The sequence below is a fragment of the Vulpes vulpes genome, chromosome 16, assembly GCF_048418805.1.
Source record: "Vulpes vulpes isolate BD-2025 chromosome 16, VulVul3, whole genome shotgun sequence".
Taxonomy (NCBI): domain Eukaryota; kingdom Metazoa; phylum Chordata; class Mammalia; order Carnivora; family Canidae; genus Vulpes; species Vulpes vulpes.
Genome location: NC_132795.1, coordinates 12,845,131 through 12,859,207, shown reverse-complemented (window position 1 = coordinate 12,859,207; position 14,077 = coordinate 12,845,131). Strand labels below are relative to the sequence as shown.

At 36.2% G+C, this 14,077-nt stretch overlaps 1 long non-coding RNA gene across 7 annotated transcripts in view; it reads left to right on the top strand.

The window, feature by feature from the left end:
• Nucleotides 1–14,077, top strand: part of LOC112922593 (uncharacterized) — a 168,566-nt gene that overhangs the window by 52,399 nt on the left and 102,090 nt on the right. The gene's annotated exons all lie outside the window — the stretch shown is intronic.

The window sequence follows — 14,077 nt, the reverse complement described above, 5'->3', positions numbered from 1 at the left end:
GAGGGAAATGTAATAGTTTTACTAAACCAAGGGCATGTGAGGTATGAATTTAATTGTCACCAGCACTGTTTTTTCCAGCCACTCTCAATTGTGTAAGGTGTCACAAAGTAGTAGGCTGAGTGATGTATGCTCTGTAAGTACTACAGACAACAAGAAGAATCAGGAAATTGAAGAGGTGCTCAGGGGTGTAATTATAATCATAAATCAGAGAGGGGCACCTGGGTGGCTCAGTTAGTTGAGTGTCTGACTCTTGATTTGGGCTTGGGTCATGATCTCAGGGTCCTGAGATTGAGCCCTATGTTGAGCTCTGTGCTCAGTTCAGACTTGAGGATTCTCTCTGGCCCTTTCCCTCATCCCCACCTGCCAATGCTCTTCTTGTGCATGTGCTCTCTTTGTCTAAAATAAGTAAATAAATCTTTTAAAAAAAAATCGTAGATCATGGAAGCTAAACTAGATAAAGTGTGAAGTGAGGAATGAAAGGGTGACAGACAATGGAAAAATCACATGGAGATATGATTTGTGGATTGTGGAGTTGTTGGCGTCAAGCTACCAAAGAGGGTAAGATAGAAAGTTAGGGAGTGCTAGGACTCCCTAGCTAGTGCTAGTCCTAGTGCTAGGACTCTCAAAGTTGGACTTTGAGATTTTGAAGGTTGTGCAGTGATTGGTAATGCCTGAGGGCGTGATCACATGAGTAGGTGACTGAGACAGGGTGAGAAGACAAGATCATTCACATGGAAAGGACCATGGTACTGTGAGGTCAAAATGTTAGAAGGATCATTTGAATGGATATTTGAATCCTCAGTACTTGTGAGAGGGAGTAACCTACAGCAAGGAGTAACCTACAGCAATGACATGGCTTGAAGCAAGAACTTAAAAGCTGGAGTGTTCTAGGGCGGAGGGAGAATGTACTGGAGTGGCTCACCTCGTCTCTAGACTGGTATATGTGATTCAACGTGGAAAGAACATAGGTACTACTTGCCAGGAAATAGAGTTCTCAGGGAAAGTCAAATTTTGGTTAGAGTAAGGAGATGAAGGGAACTTAAAGAGATTAAGGATATGCTTTCTTACTCCCTCTCTTTCTAAACTGTTCAGTGTATTTTCTTTTAAGAGATTAACAGTTGCTCATTCTACCACAGACTTTTTAAAGAACGTTGCTGTCCATCATTGCTGCATTAACCTCAGATGAAATGTTTATGAAATAATCTATAGTTTCCTTATGAAGCACAGATTCTTGGCAATAGAAAGTTTAGTTGACTACTCTAATGAATCGTAATGTATGACATTGAATCAATCTAGAAAGCTTATGAAAGAATAATATTTTTTTGCAGATCATCAGATGTTCTGAGCATAATTATATGGATAGATAAAGAACAATATTACTTAAAATAAGACAGGAATAATAGGGTCATGTCTGATAAATAGTTTCCTCATCTAAAAGGAAAGTTTTTTCCTACCAAATGAGGATAAATATTTATAATTACGTGGACTGACTTTCAGAGGAGACATCTGAAAAATGATGACTTCATTTGGATTTTAATCTCAATTTCATATACATAACAACTGGATGGACCTCAAGGAAATTATTTTGAGTGAAAAGAGCCGATCTTGTATGATTCCATTTTTAAGACATTCTTGAAATAACGCAATTATAGAGATTGAGGGTTGGAGATTTGGGGGGAAGAGTGAGTGGTTAAAAAGGAATAATAAGAGGAAGTTTTGTGGTTATGAAATAGTTTTATATTTTGATTATGGTGGTAGTTATATAAAGCTACACATGTGATAAAATTGCATAAAACCACACACATACTGGGACGCCTGAGTAGCTCAGCATTTGAGCATCTGCCTTTGGCCCAGGGTGTGATCCTGGTCCTGGGATCGAGTCATACATGGGGCTCCCTGCGAGGAGCCTACTTCTCCCTCTGCCTGTGTCTCTGCTTCTCTCTCTCTGTGCTCTCATGAATAAATAAATCTTAAAAAAACCCACACACACACATATATGCACATACACAAATGAGTACATGTGTAACTGGTGACATCTGAATAAGTTCTGTGAAACGTGCTAATGTCAATTTCCTGATTTTGTTATTGTATAGTAGGTATGCAAGATGTCAATATTGGAGGAGGAAGAATGAAGGGTTTATGGCATTTCCCTGTATATTTATTTGCAACTTCAGCTGAATCTACAAAAATAAAAAGTTTACAAAAGTCCTGCTAAGTCTCTGAAGAAACACACAAACAAATAAAAATATCATAGGCATCAATGGATGCATAACATAGAAATGAATAGTGGGTTATGGGAGAATAGTATTCAGTTGAAAAGTAACACATCATGATCTCAGGGTTGTGAGGTAGAGCCCCAAGTCCAGCTCCGTGTGAGGCTCTATCCTCAGCACCTTCTGCTGGAGATTCTCTCCCTCTTCCTCTGTCTTCCCCTCTGCTCCTCCCCTGCTCGCGTGCTCTCTCTCTAAAAAATAAGTAAATAAAATCTTAAAAAATAGATTTATTTATTCACTTTTGCTCTTGTATGTAAATCTTTTTGTATTTCTTATGTCTTAGCTCTGAATTTCCATAAGAGACAAGGCAAAATGAAAAGTGGGCTGCATCACTATCATCGCCTACTAAAAGGAAGCATTAACAATTCTTCTTATAGACACAGTATAGTTTATGAAACCCATTTCCAAGGAAAGTTTTGTCAAGAATGTAGAAAAAAAAGCCAGATAATGATAAGCTAATAGGACAAACCTGTGCGAAGTGTTAAAAATAATTTCCTAGTCTGTTAAATGTTGGAAAGTCAATTGGAGTATCAGTTAATTGTTCATGTTAAACGAGGTATGAAAATAGAAAAGAGCATATCCTTAATCTCTTTAAGTTCCCTTCATCTTCCTACTCTAACCAAAATTTGACTTTCCCTGAGAACTCTATTTCCTGGCAAGTAGTACCTATGTTCTTTCCACGCTGAATCACATATACCAGTCTAGAGATGAGGTGAGCCACTCCCGTACATTCTCCCTCCACCCTAGAACATTCCAGCTTTTAAGTTCTTGCTTCAAGCCATGTCATTGCTGTCTCTCCTTGCTGTAGGTTACTCCCTCTCACAAGTACTGAGGATTCAAATATCCATTCAAATGATCCTTCTAACATTTTGACCTCACAGTACCATGGTCCTTTCCATGTGAATGATCTTGTCCTCTCACCCTGTCTCAGTCACCTACTCACGTATCAGAGGACTGATACATATTATGGGCAGGACAACACAAACCCAAGATGAATGTGGGCCCTGGAAGTGTCGTTTATTATATCTGCAATATTTATTATTTATTCTTACTTTTTAAAAATAATTTTTATGCTTATTATTTTCTTTTTTTAAGATTTTTTTATTTATTCATGAGAGACACAGAGAGAGAGACAGAGACGCAGGCAATGGGAGGAGCAGACTCCATGCAGGGAGCCCGATATGGGACTTGATCCCAGGATTCTGGGATCACGCTCTGAGCCAAAGACAGAAGCTCAACTGCTGAACCACCCAGGCATCCCTATTTATTCTCACTTCAATTTATGGATCAAGGTATTATTCAAACTATGAAATATTTCATAAATGATTTCATGAAAAGATCCATCAAGCATTAAGACTATACATAGGACTATTAAATGACAGTAGGATTGTGGCTTCTATCTAAGGAATACTAACCTATGTCTGATATCTGGTAAATTAGATGAAAGGACTTTCCAGAAGCTCCTTTGCACAAGGACCCAAGAGCCTTTCTTGGATTAGTCATGGAAGAAAACTGGGAGTCATGCACAATGCATTTGATTAAGCAGGAAGGCCATGATTCTTGGTTCTGAGAAGGTGGAGGGAAGAGTGATTCTGAAATTGCCTGGTGTCTGTCATTTGGCTTGGTTCCTTGCCCCATCTCCACTATAAATAGATGCATGTGCCCTAAGCTGCTGCTAGCCCTTGTAGCACTGTTGTAAAAACTTGGAAAAGGAACCTCCTTTGGTCAGATGTAGCCCCAGGGGTACAAGGCTCATTGGCTCAGCAAGATAATGTAGCCTTTGTGGGAAGAAAAAGGCTCCTCATCCTCCAAGGAGAGGCAGCCCCTCACCAATAGCTTGGTCAGAAGTGTCTGCATTAATGTTCCCTACTGACTCTTTCATTTGGGCACGAAATATATACTCTTATACAGTTCCCCATACAGGCCCTATTTGGGGAGGTAAAAAATCATACCTTAATAAGAACTAAGCTCATTTACTATAAAATATTGACCATATCAGCAGCAATGTACAGGGACCCTTAAATAGAACTTAACATAAGGGGAGAGTGACATTGTCTCCTATTTTAAAAACTTTAAAAAGAAAACTTCATTGCTTTGACAATTTAAGAGACTTCAGTGACTCAGTGGAGGCAAGGGATAGTGGTGCCCAGCAGACATGGCCAAATGCAGCAGAGGCACAGTGGCAAATTGTAGATGTCCAACAGACATGCTGGTGCCTGATCGGTACCTGTGGAAAATAGCAAGTTACACAACAGATTTGGTAGTATTTAGCAGGTGCCACCAAGCTAAGGAGCCTGGTGGTTTGTGCTACTTGCTCAGTAAGGCAGTGGTGAAGCTCAGCAGGAGGGACTTGCATGCATATCTGTGAAAAAGACCTGGGAACTTCCAGAAGCACTTGCTGGGGGCAGAGTGAGGTAGTACCATGTAGGTACTGGAGTTGAGGAAGGAAATATTAGTGAAATCTGGGTTTTTGCTACCTCTGTATGCCCATCTGTTCCCACAATCTGGTGGGAAGCCTGGAGTAACTCAGGTTACACAAATAAAACATTAGAGATACATGCCTTAATGCAGCTCATCCTTAATATTTTGCTTGAGATCAGACATTAGAGGATTTTTAGAAAAAAATATGTGGCCCAGTTTCATTCCTACAGGAATATTATATTTTTCTTTTCTGGGAAAGAAATTTTGATAGGCTTGGTATTTTTGTACAAGCCACATCCAAATAATCCTATAATTAATTCTTAATATAAGAAGGAATGATCCTCCACACCCCATAAATAACTTTAATAAAAGCAAGCTAGCTGAACAGGTGCAAATTGACAAGGAGCTGATGGTGGGGGTAGGGGGAGATCATTGCATAAGTGATGCATGAATAATAGGCTTTAGAATTTAACTGACTGGTCAAATTCATCGAAGAGGAAAATGACTTTTTGGGAGGTGAGAAAATCACTTAGAAAAGTTATTTTGGTATTTGGTTTAGTAATTAAGTTTGCAGAGAGATGGCATGATGCAGTACAAAGGCGGTGGCAGAGCTACACAGCCATCATCGTCTTTTTCTGTAAAAGAGGTAGGATAACAAGGAATTAGAGGCCAAAAATAACCATGCTTTTGAGTGGGCTGGCGTTGATGCAGTGCAGGCGGGAGACAGCTTCATTCAGCCTCACTATTCTTGAATTTCTGTTGAATAGCTTCCCTCCTAGATCAAAGCCTCCATTTGTGATAGATTTTCCAGTCACCCTTATGCAATGAAAACACTTTCAGTCCATATATTAAAGCATTTCATAAAAGCATATATAATAATACTCTTCCCAAGAAAAATCCTACTAAATATAGTTTTTTTTTCCCATCTCATTATATAAAACAGGAGTGGTATAGTTAAATGAACAAGGAAATTGAAAGTTGTGAAAAATGATCCTCTCAATTGTTGACTTTGTCCCCTGTCTGATGGAATGTGCACTGGATGAGAGGAGTCTTCCTAACAGAGAGTGTCTCCAGTTATAAATTATTTAATGGTAGCCCTGTTCCGAAATAGCATTATTAAAAGAGAACCACCAATGCATTTGCTTTACATAATTAAAGCTTGCAAGGTGAGATAATAAGTGTCAGTAATTAAGTAAATTGGGACTTTTTCCTTGGAGGAGGAGAGCTTTTATCCTACTTTTTGAAACATGCTAATCCCACTTCCACTCTCCTCCACTTCAAAGGCTTGGGTCACTGCAATGACATTATCAGAGAGTTGCCTGCTGCTCTTTCTGCAAGCTCAGCTGGCTCTGTTGCTATATACCGCGCGGAGTCACTACATACCAACTTGAATTCTTCCTGTTTTCAGACAGGCCATTGTAATGCCTTTATAGGTATTTGTTAAGAGGCCAATTCTTAGATTTTCCTTTCCAAAATCATTTATCCTTGTCAGTAGAGTAACATGTATCTTCAGGGTGACAGACAACCAGGTGACTCCCTAAATGTGGGTAATTAAGGTAAAAGCCACAAGAGTTCATGCCCTAAAATATTTTATATTCATTTCCAAAGAGAGCTTTTGGAGAGAATTCATCACAAATATTTAAAGAAAAGTTCACCAGAGAAATTAGAGATGGTTGCAGTGATATATGTTGGTCTCTATTATGTTTATATGATATGATATTATGTACATATATAATATATATGTATTACCTGAAGCAAAACTTACAACATAGAGCCATAAGCTGCACATGGTCACCAGAATAACAGCTGACACTTACAGAGTAATCACTGTATATGCCAAATGTAGGTAAGATCATGGAATCCTCACCATTCCTGGGAAGGTAGTTTTATCCCTGTTTTTATAGAAAAGGAAACAGAAATTCGGCAAGATTAAATGGCTTGCCTAAAGTTTCGATCTAAATTTTTCTGACTTTTTAACCCATAGCCTTCTAACACAACAGCCTACCCAGAGAGCAAAACAAATGCAAATAACTTGCTTAGTGCTTTATAAAATGGTAAGCAAGCCATCATTTATTCAATAAATATTCAATTTATAATTGTATATTCTTTTTCACTCCAGAAAGGATGAGGAAGCTTATTAAAGCAAATATAGCAAACTGAACAGGCTATCGAAGAAAAAAAAACACACTAGGTACAGAGAAAATAAAACCAAAACAGGTGAATCAAAAGAGATAAAGTTATTATAAAGTGTGTACAAAAGCTGTATTTCAAGTGTGGACCCAAAAAGTCACATAGTAAAAGGAATGTTCCTTGCCTTTTAGTCACAGTATTTGCAGTATACTAGTTTGCAGTATTTCAACATGTTCTTTTACTTTATAGTCAAATATCTAGTCAACCAACACATGAGTATGGAACTGGGGCTGATTTGCTACTTTGGTGAGCTACCCATTTTTATCTTTGTTGATTTGTCTTAAATTTATGGAGCCTATGCTTTTTATCAATATCATAAACACATTCAGTTTTCAGTTTTGAACTCATTTCTATAGAATGTGTACAAAATACAATAAATATTGTAATATTTTCAGATAATTCCAGAAAGACAGAGGTGTAGGCAGCCCACTGCCGGTGCTACTGGCCAAGGGTAAACTGTTAGTTGGTAGGACATGACACAGAAAAACAGGTGGAAATAGACATTTGACTAGTGGCCCAAAACCAAACTAAACAAAACCCTCCTGTTAATTTAGCATATGAGAAGGGGTTAAAGAATGTCCCTAAAATAGTGTTTAAAGCAATAAGTTGTACAAAAGCCCAACCTCAAAGACTCATACACAGAAAGTCTCTTCATAGAGTCCTTCTGGCACAGTTGCTGAAAGTGGGTTGCAAATGTGTCCTATAGATTGTAGAAGAGAGAAAAAAAATCAGTTATAGGTTATACCAGTGTCATGAAATTAGAAAAAAAATCCATTGTCCAGGAATATATGGATCCTTAATCTCTCTCCCTTTAGAGAGTAAGAGGATGCCATGTTGGAAAGACATCTTCAATGGGTGTAATTGTTTCTTGCTCTCTAATAAAGTACAGAAATTCGTCAAATGACAAGATTGACTTCTAAGCCTACCTTAGAGTCTGGGAACAAGTGTGTATTGTAAGGTGTATTGAACACCTGTGTATCAGGTACAGATTTTTTATTTGTATTCAAGCTTAGCATAGTTCAAGAGAGAAATAACACACATGAGGAGGTGATGGTGCCACAATCAAGGAAAGATGGCATGGGGTTTTAATTTCAATCCTGATTACATATAGGTTATTATGAAGGGACTTCCAAGTGCCAGTTTGGTTTCTGAAGTAAGGGCACCCACAGTAAGAGAGTCCATTTTATTGTCATTATTGCTCTCTTGGGGGTCTTCAGATTTTCCATTATATTATTGTGACGCTTGTCAATTTTGATTTTTTTTTCAGTTGGGACAAGAAAAAATTAGAATTTTGGTAGTTTAGAGAACTTTAGCTAATACTCTTTTTACCTGGGTTTAGCAAACTCAGCAAATAATATGTGTTAAACTCATAGCCTACAGCCATGTGAATTTCAAGGGAAATTAAATCTGTTTCTGATTTAGTTATACATTACTCATTGAAATATTATTTGGTGGAAAAAGCTTGATGTCCAGAAACCTTATGAGCCATTTTATCATCTTTTTATTTGATCCAGGAAGTTGATTTTCATGGATAGTAAATAAAGTTTATATCTGGAAAGATGAAACCATGAAGTCTATCAATATGGTTATTATAGTTTATGCCACCAATCTTTACAAACAGATTGATATGGCTTAAAATAAAAGCACTTTCAAAAGGGCAGTTAAAAATAAAGGTAAAAGTTGAGATAAAAAGGTGTAAAGAAGAGAAAAATATAGTTTATATGGGGAGAATTATAAAATATATTGAGTTTTTTCTGAGCTTCCTGACCGCCAAGGCAAAAAGCAAAATCAAATGGATTTGCATAAAAGCAGTCTGACAAAAAAAAAAAAAAGCAGTCTGACACTTTACTTTCATCTTGTAAAGTGCACGCATGATGTTATGAGAGCAAAAAATAAGCAAAGAAACCAGCAAACCTTGATTAGCAATAGTTCTCAAAATAAGTGAAAAACTTCAGTCTTCTTGCAAAGTATTTCTTAACAGGAATACCTCCCTCCTTGTCTTTTGAAATCATGGGATAAAATTGCTGCTGTTGTTGTTGTTTTTTTTAATCATAAACAACTAAAAAATGAAAACTGCATAATTTAATAGTTACTTGGAAATTTTCATTAAATATTTAATTTTTATATAGGTACCCATTCCTTTTAAAACTTAAACTTCCTTGCAATCTTTTTTTTTTTTCTTGTTTTTTTTTCTTGCAATCTTTTTTGCCTTTTAAAAATGTTTTTGTTACTTGTCTTCCTTTGACATTAGTTCTACTACCATTATGTGATTTCAAAATTAAAAGAAACATTTATTTTGTTTTTAATTACTAAACACAAAAGCAATACACTCCTGCTATGAAAAGACAAGAATGCCTATGTAGAATGAAGATAACATGCAAACAAAGATCTCATTATTATACCTGTTTACATAACCATTTATAGCACCTTGATATCTTTCTTAACCTTTGAGTGTGCCTGTATATTTTGTAGTATAAAGTGTTACTGTGTTTTACTTGGTAAAACTTACAGAACTTGAATTTGAAATATTGAGACAAAAAACTGCAGAGATGCACTAATTTCACTGGATTAAATACTGGTAGATTTTATTTGGCATGTGATGTTCAGGAGCAACAGCACAAGGAATTTGATAAATTCTGAACTCATATATTGGCAAGGAAAAATGCAGAAGTAATTTGGATAACTTGTCAATGGAGAAGAAACCCTTTTTGAAATGAAAAACATGAAATCATTGGGTTAACCTACTCTGAGTTTTTCCTCAGCCCTCTCTGGTCTTCCCTGATCTTTGTGTCTCTAGCCTCCTCTTTTCTTTGTGTTCCCTTCCCTCTTCCCTACTTTAGATTTTTCTGTATCATTATAGCCTTCTAACTTCCTATATTATTTATTTATATATTTGATTATCTATTTTTTCCACCAACAGAATGTAAATCCATGAGGACTGCTGTATTTTTATGTTTTGTTCATGGATGTGCCTACATAGAACAAGGCCCAAATGAATAATTTTAAAATATGATCATTTCAGTATTGACCTCCTTATATTTGACATAATTGAAATGGACTGACTTGTTGAAGAAAACTCCCTACTCTCAGGAGCAGCAAATTCATGGCATTCATGCCGCTACTTACCCATCCTATTTTACAGCAGATTTCACAACAATTCTTTTGATGCTAATCAATCACAGCATTCTTTCCTATTGAACTTGGGCACAGCTACATAATCCTGGTTAAAAAAGTATCCCAGGCAAACATCACCAGTTGAAAAGAGTTTGAACCCATTTGCTATCTGGTTCTAGGAGGTGATTATTATACTTCAGGGTTATCTTAGCTATAATTGTAGGGATTTTTAATTACTAATACATTCTTGCGTTCGTCAATTTGTTAATACATTCACTGAACTTTTAGTGAATTGAGTACTCATTTACTTTTATAACTTACCTAAACATTCAGGATACAAATGTCAATAGGACATGATTTTTACCTTCAAGATTAAGGGAATGGAAGACATTAGAGATAGTTTCATTCGTCTATTTATTCATACATTAAAAATACTTTTTTAGTGCCAACCATGTGTCAGGCATTGTTCTACACTCTGGGGATAGAGATACGTTGTGATGCAAACAAATAATTATGCTATATTATATATATGATAATAGATACGAGGTGCTATAGGCTATATATTGGTGGGTGTTTGTGGGTGGGCAAAGTGAGAAAAGATTAATGGAAGAGGTGATAACTGATCAAAGTCTTAGATAATATAAAATAATTTTTCTAAATAGGAACTTTCGTAACAGTTTCAAGAGGTGATGATTATAATAACCACAATTTCATTTATTTAGTTTTTACAATAAATGGTTGTTAATGTCGGCACTCCATGTTGCCTCATTTAATTCATACTTCCTATATATTCTATTTTATGTATGATATAGTCAAACCCATCTAGGATGTGACAGAAAAGATTGAAACCTATGTCTGAACTCTTATTCACTATACCATTCCATATGATTGGGAGGAAGAGTAATTAAGAAGAAATACCAGGAGACAAAACTGGAAAAGTTCTTAAAAGTTCTTGTGTGTCGGGCAGCCCGGGTGGCTCAGCAGGTTTAGTGCCTGCCTTCAGCCCAGGGCATGATCCTGGAGACCCGGGACTGAGTCCCACGTCGGGCTCCCTGCATGGAGCCTGCTTCTTCCTCTGCCTGTGTCTCTGCCTCTCTCTCTCTCTCTCTCTCTGTGTCTCTCATGAGTAAATAAATAAAATCTTAAAAAAAAAAAGTTCTTGTGTGTCTTGATAATCTTGGAATTTTATCCTGTAGGCAATGGGGAGTTATTAAACATTTAACCCAATACTTCATATAAACCCAAGGGACAGTCTAAGGAAACCAAGAAGAAAAATACTCAAGTGCTTGCCACATGCCAAATAATTCACATTCTTAACTTATTTTAATTCACAAAACAATCCTCTTAAAAGGTATTTTGTGGAAGATAAACTTGAGACTTGCAAAGGTTAAGTAAATTGTCCCATGGTCACATAGTTACTTCTGCTATAGAAGTAATAGCCATAGGATTCAGACCAGAGCCTTGATTCTAAAGCATCTGCCCTTTAAGGCATGCTTGAATTCTTCCTAAGAACATCCAACTGTTATAGGTGGAAAAGTAAGCAAGAGTAGGTAAATGTTTGCTCTTTGGACATTTCTGCTGAATTATAGTTCAGATGAACCTCATCAATTGTCATCAAATGACTACCATTAAGTACACTTATACAAGCTATGGGTTAAGTCTTTAATATGTATTTTTTAACTATAAAAATATTTTCCCCCAATATATTTTACTTATCACTTTTAAATTCACTTTTTTGTTGTTGTACCACCAGGTGTTGTTGATTAACTATTATTACTGTTGTAACAGTGTTTGCCTACACAATGAATGTTATGAGATGAGTTGATTTTTTCTTTCACAGGTTGGAGGAAGACACTAGGAAAGGATAATCTATGTCTTTTTGAAGATAGAAAGAAAAGCCCAATTTATTTGTTGCTGGAATCTCTCTTTGCCACCCATGTGATTACTGACAAAGGAATTTAACTGTTGTTTTTTGGAAAGTTCAAAAGGAGTATTTCTAGTATTTTTGGGGGGTAGTTCTGAGCAGTTTCAAGGTCTGTCCCTGAAAAGTCTGAGCTTTGTGCCTTTTCAGCAAGTCCACCTCTATGTGCCCAGGGCTCACTCATCAAATGGTAAAATTGAGATCATTGCTTGAATTACTCCATCGTTTTCTTCTTCCTTAGTTTCAGTTTCCTTGTTAATTTAAGGGGGCATAACTCTAGTCTGGGCTCTAGATACTTGCTGTTTAATCTCCTCTTTTCGTTTTAGGATATAGATGTGGTCTGCTAAATAAATCTATAGATTAATGGTTTTCACTAGATTTAGAATTTAAAGGAAGATATTCTTTCTTCATTCTCTTAAGTTCCAGGTTATATTTACAAGTAGAGAAAAAGATATGTAAATATAGTTAGAAAAAGATATATTAAGAGTTCTTTTTGATATAATGTTTCTTGAGAAGTATTACCATGAAGTCTAAAAAATCTAAAAACAGTAAATTTTTATTTCCCTGATTTAATAATCATTGTTTATTCTATTCATAGAGGAGAATAAATTAAGTCTTTGTGTGTTAAGTTTCAAATATACTTTGGAGACCAAAATGTATAATATTACATTTTTTTCAGGAAGGTAACTTGAAGGTAGTTAAAAAAACCAACTTGAAAATATTTGCTTATGCAGCTAGGCTTTTGAAAGTTATTTTTAAAGACTGAGGAATTAAGCACCTGTCGTTTTTGCCAGCTGGTGTAGATGTTAAAAATTACTGTCACTCTTCCGCCCGCTACTCTATTTTGCACCTGCTACTACTTGAGTTATGGACATTTCACACGTGGTAATTTAATAAGGTTAAGTCCCAGGATAGTGTACAAGATGTTATTCCACTAGGAGTTAAAGCAGTTTTATAAGGTCTTGAGGGAAAAGCATTAAAGCTGAAGCTTGAGACTAAAAAGTTAGTACCTTGTAGATATCACATTTTTCTAATTGAAAAATGTTAAAGAAATGTAGATGATGGAAAATTTAGTTACACAATCTAAAACAAAAATGAGCCTTCTATGATTGGACTATTTATACCTGTCAACTTCTCTACATGGTGATATTTGTCATTTTTAAAAAACATTTTTTATTGCCTGATGTGACAACCAAATATAAATATATATTGAAACTTAATGCTGTTCAATACAGTATTCATGAGCCATGTACAGCTACTGAAATCATTTAAAAATTTAATTTCACAGTCACACTAGCCACATTTCAAGTGCTCAGTAGCCACATGTGGCTAGTGGTTACCAAATAGGACAATGTACATAAACATTTCTGGTTTTGCTGGAAGTTCTGTTGGACAGTGCCATGCGAAATTTCTAAATCCTGACCTTAGGCAAAGATGGCCTTATGGATCTTGAGGCCATGGTGAGTTTTCCTTAAAAGAGGGATTGTAATGTCTCAACATCATCTTGGTTACAAAGGCATAGGTCAAATTTGAAGCTGTTGGCTACTGGAATCTGAGCAATCTTCACTAAAGATGGAAGAAGCATGTTGGCCTGAAGCACCCAACATCAGGAAAAAGTCCCATCTTCCAAAAATATATAGGCAAGCAGGTCCTTTTCAGAGACTTTATATCCCTATTTATTACAGTTATCTTTTCAGAGAGTGGGAGAACTTTGTCACTTTATCTCTTCTGCATAGTTGACTATGCAAATTCTGTCTCTGTTCTAAAGAAGAAGGGATACATGATAGCATTATGAGATGGTAAAGGAAGTTTACACCAAACTTTCCTATCCATTGGTCTTACCATTTAGGACATGTATTAAGAGATTGAACTAAGATCCGGGGACATGCACATGCAAAGTAGAGAGGATTGTCACAGGAGGGGAGAATATTAATACACTGGATCTTGAGTTCCTGAGTAATAATCTTGTCTAGAGAAGTTTTTTAAAGTAACTGCTGAAAGGTCACATTCAATTTTATCCTTAAGGACATTTTATCCTTAAGGACACTGTGAGAAGAAACAATAGCTTAGTAGGCCTTTTTCTTATGAATAGGCCAGATTGTCACTAGAAGCGATAGGTGAAGCCATTACACGATGATTGACACAAAACTGAGAAAAC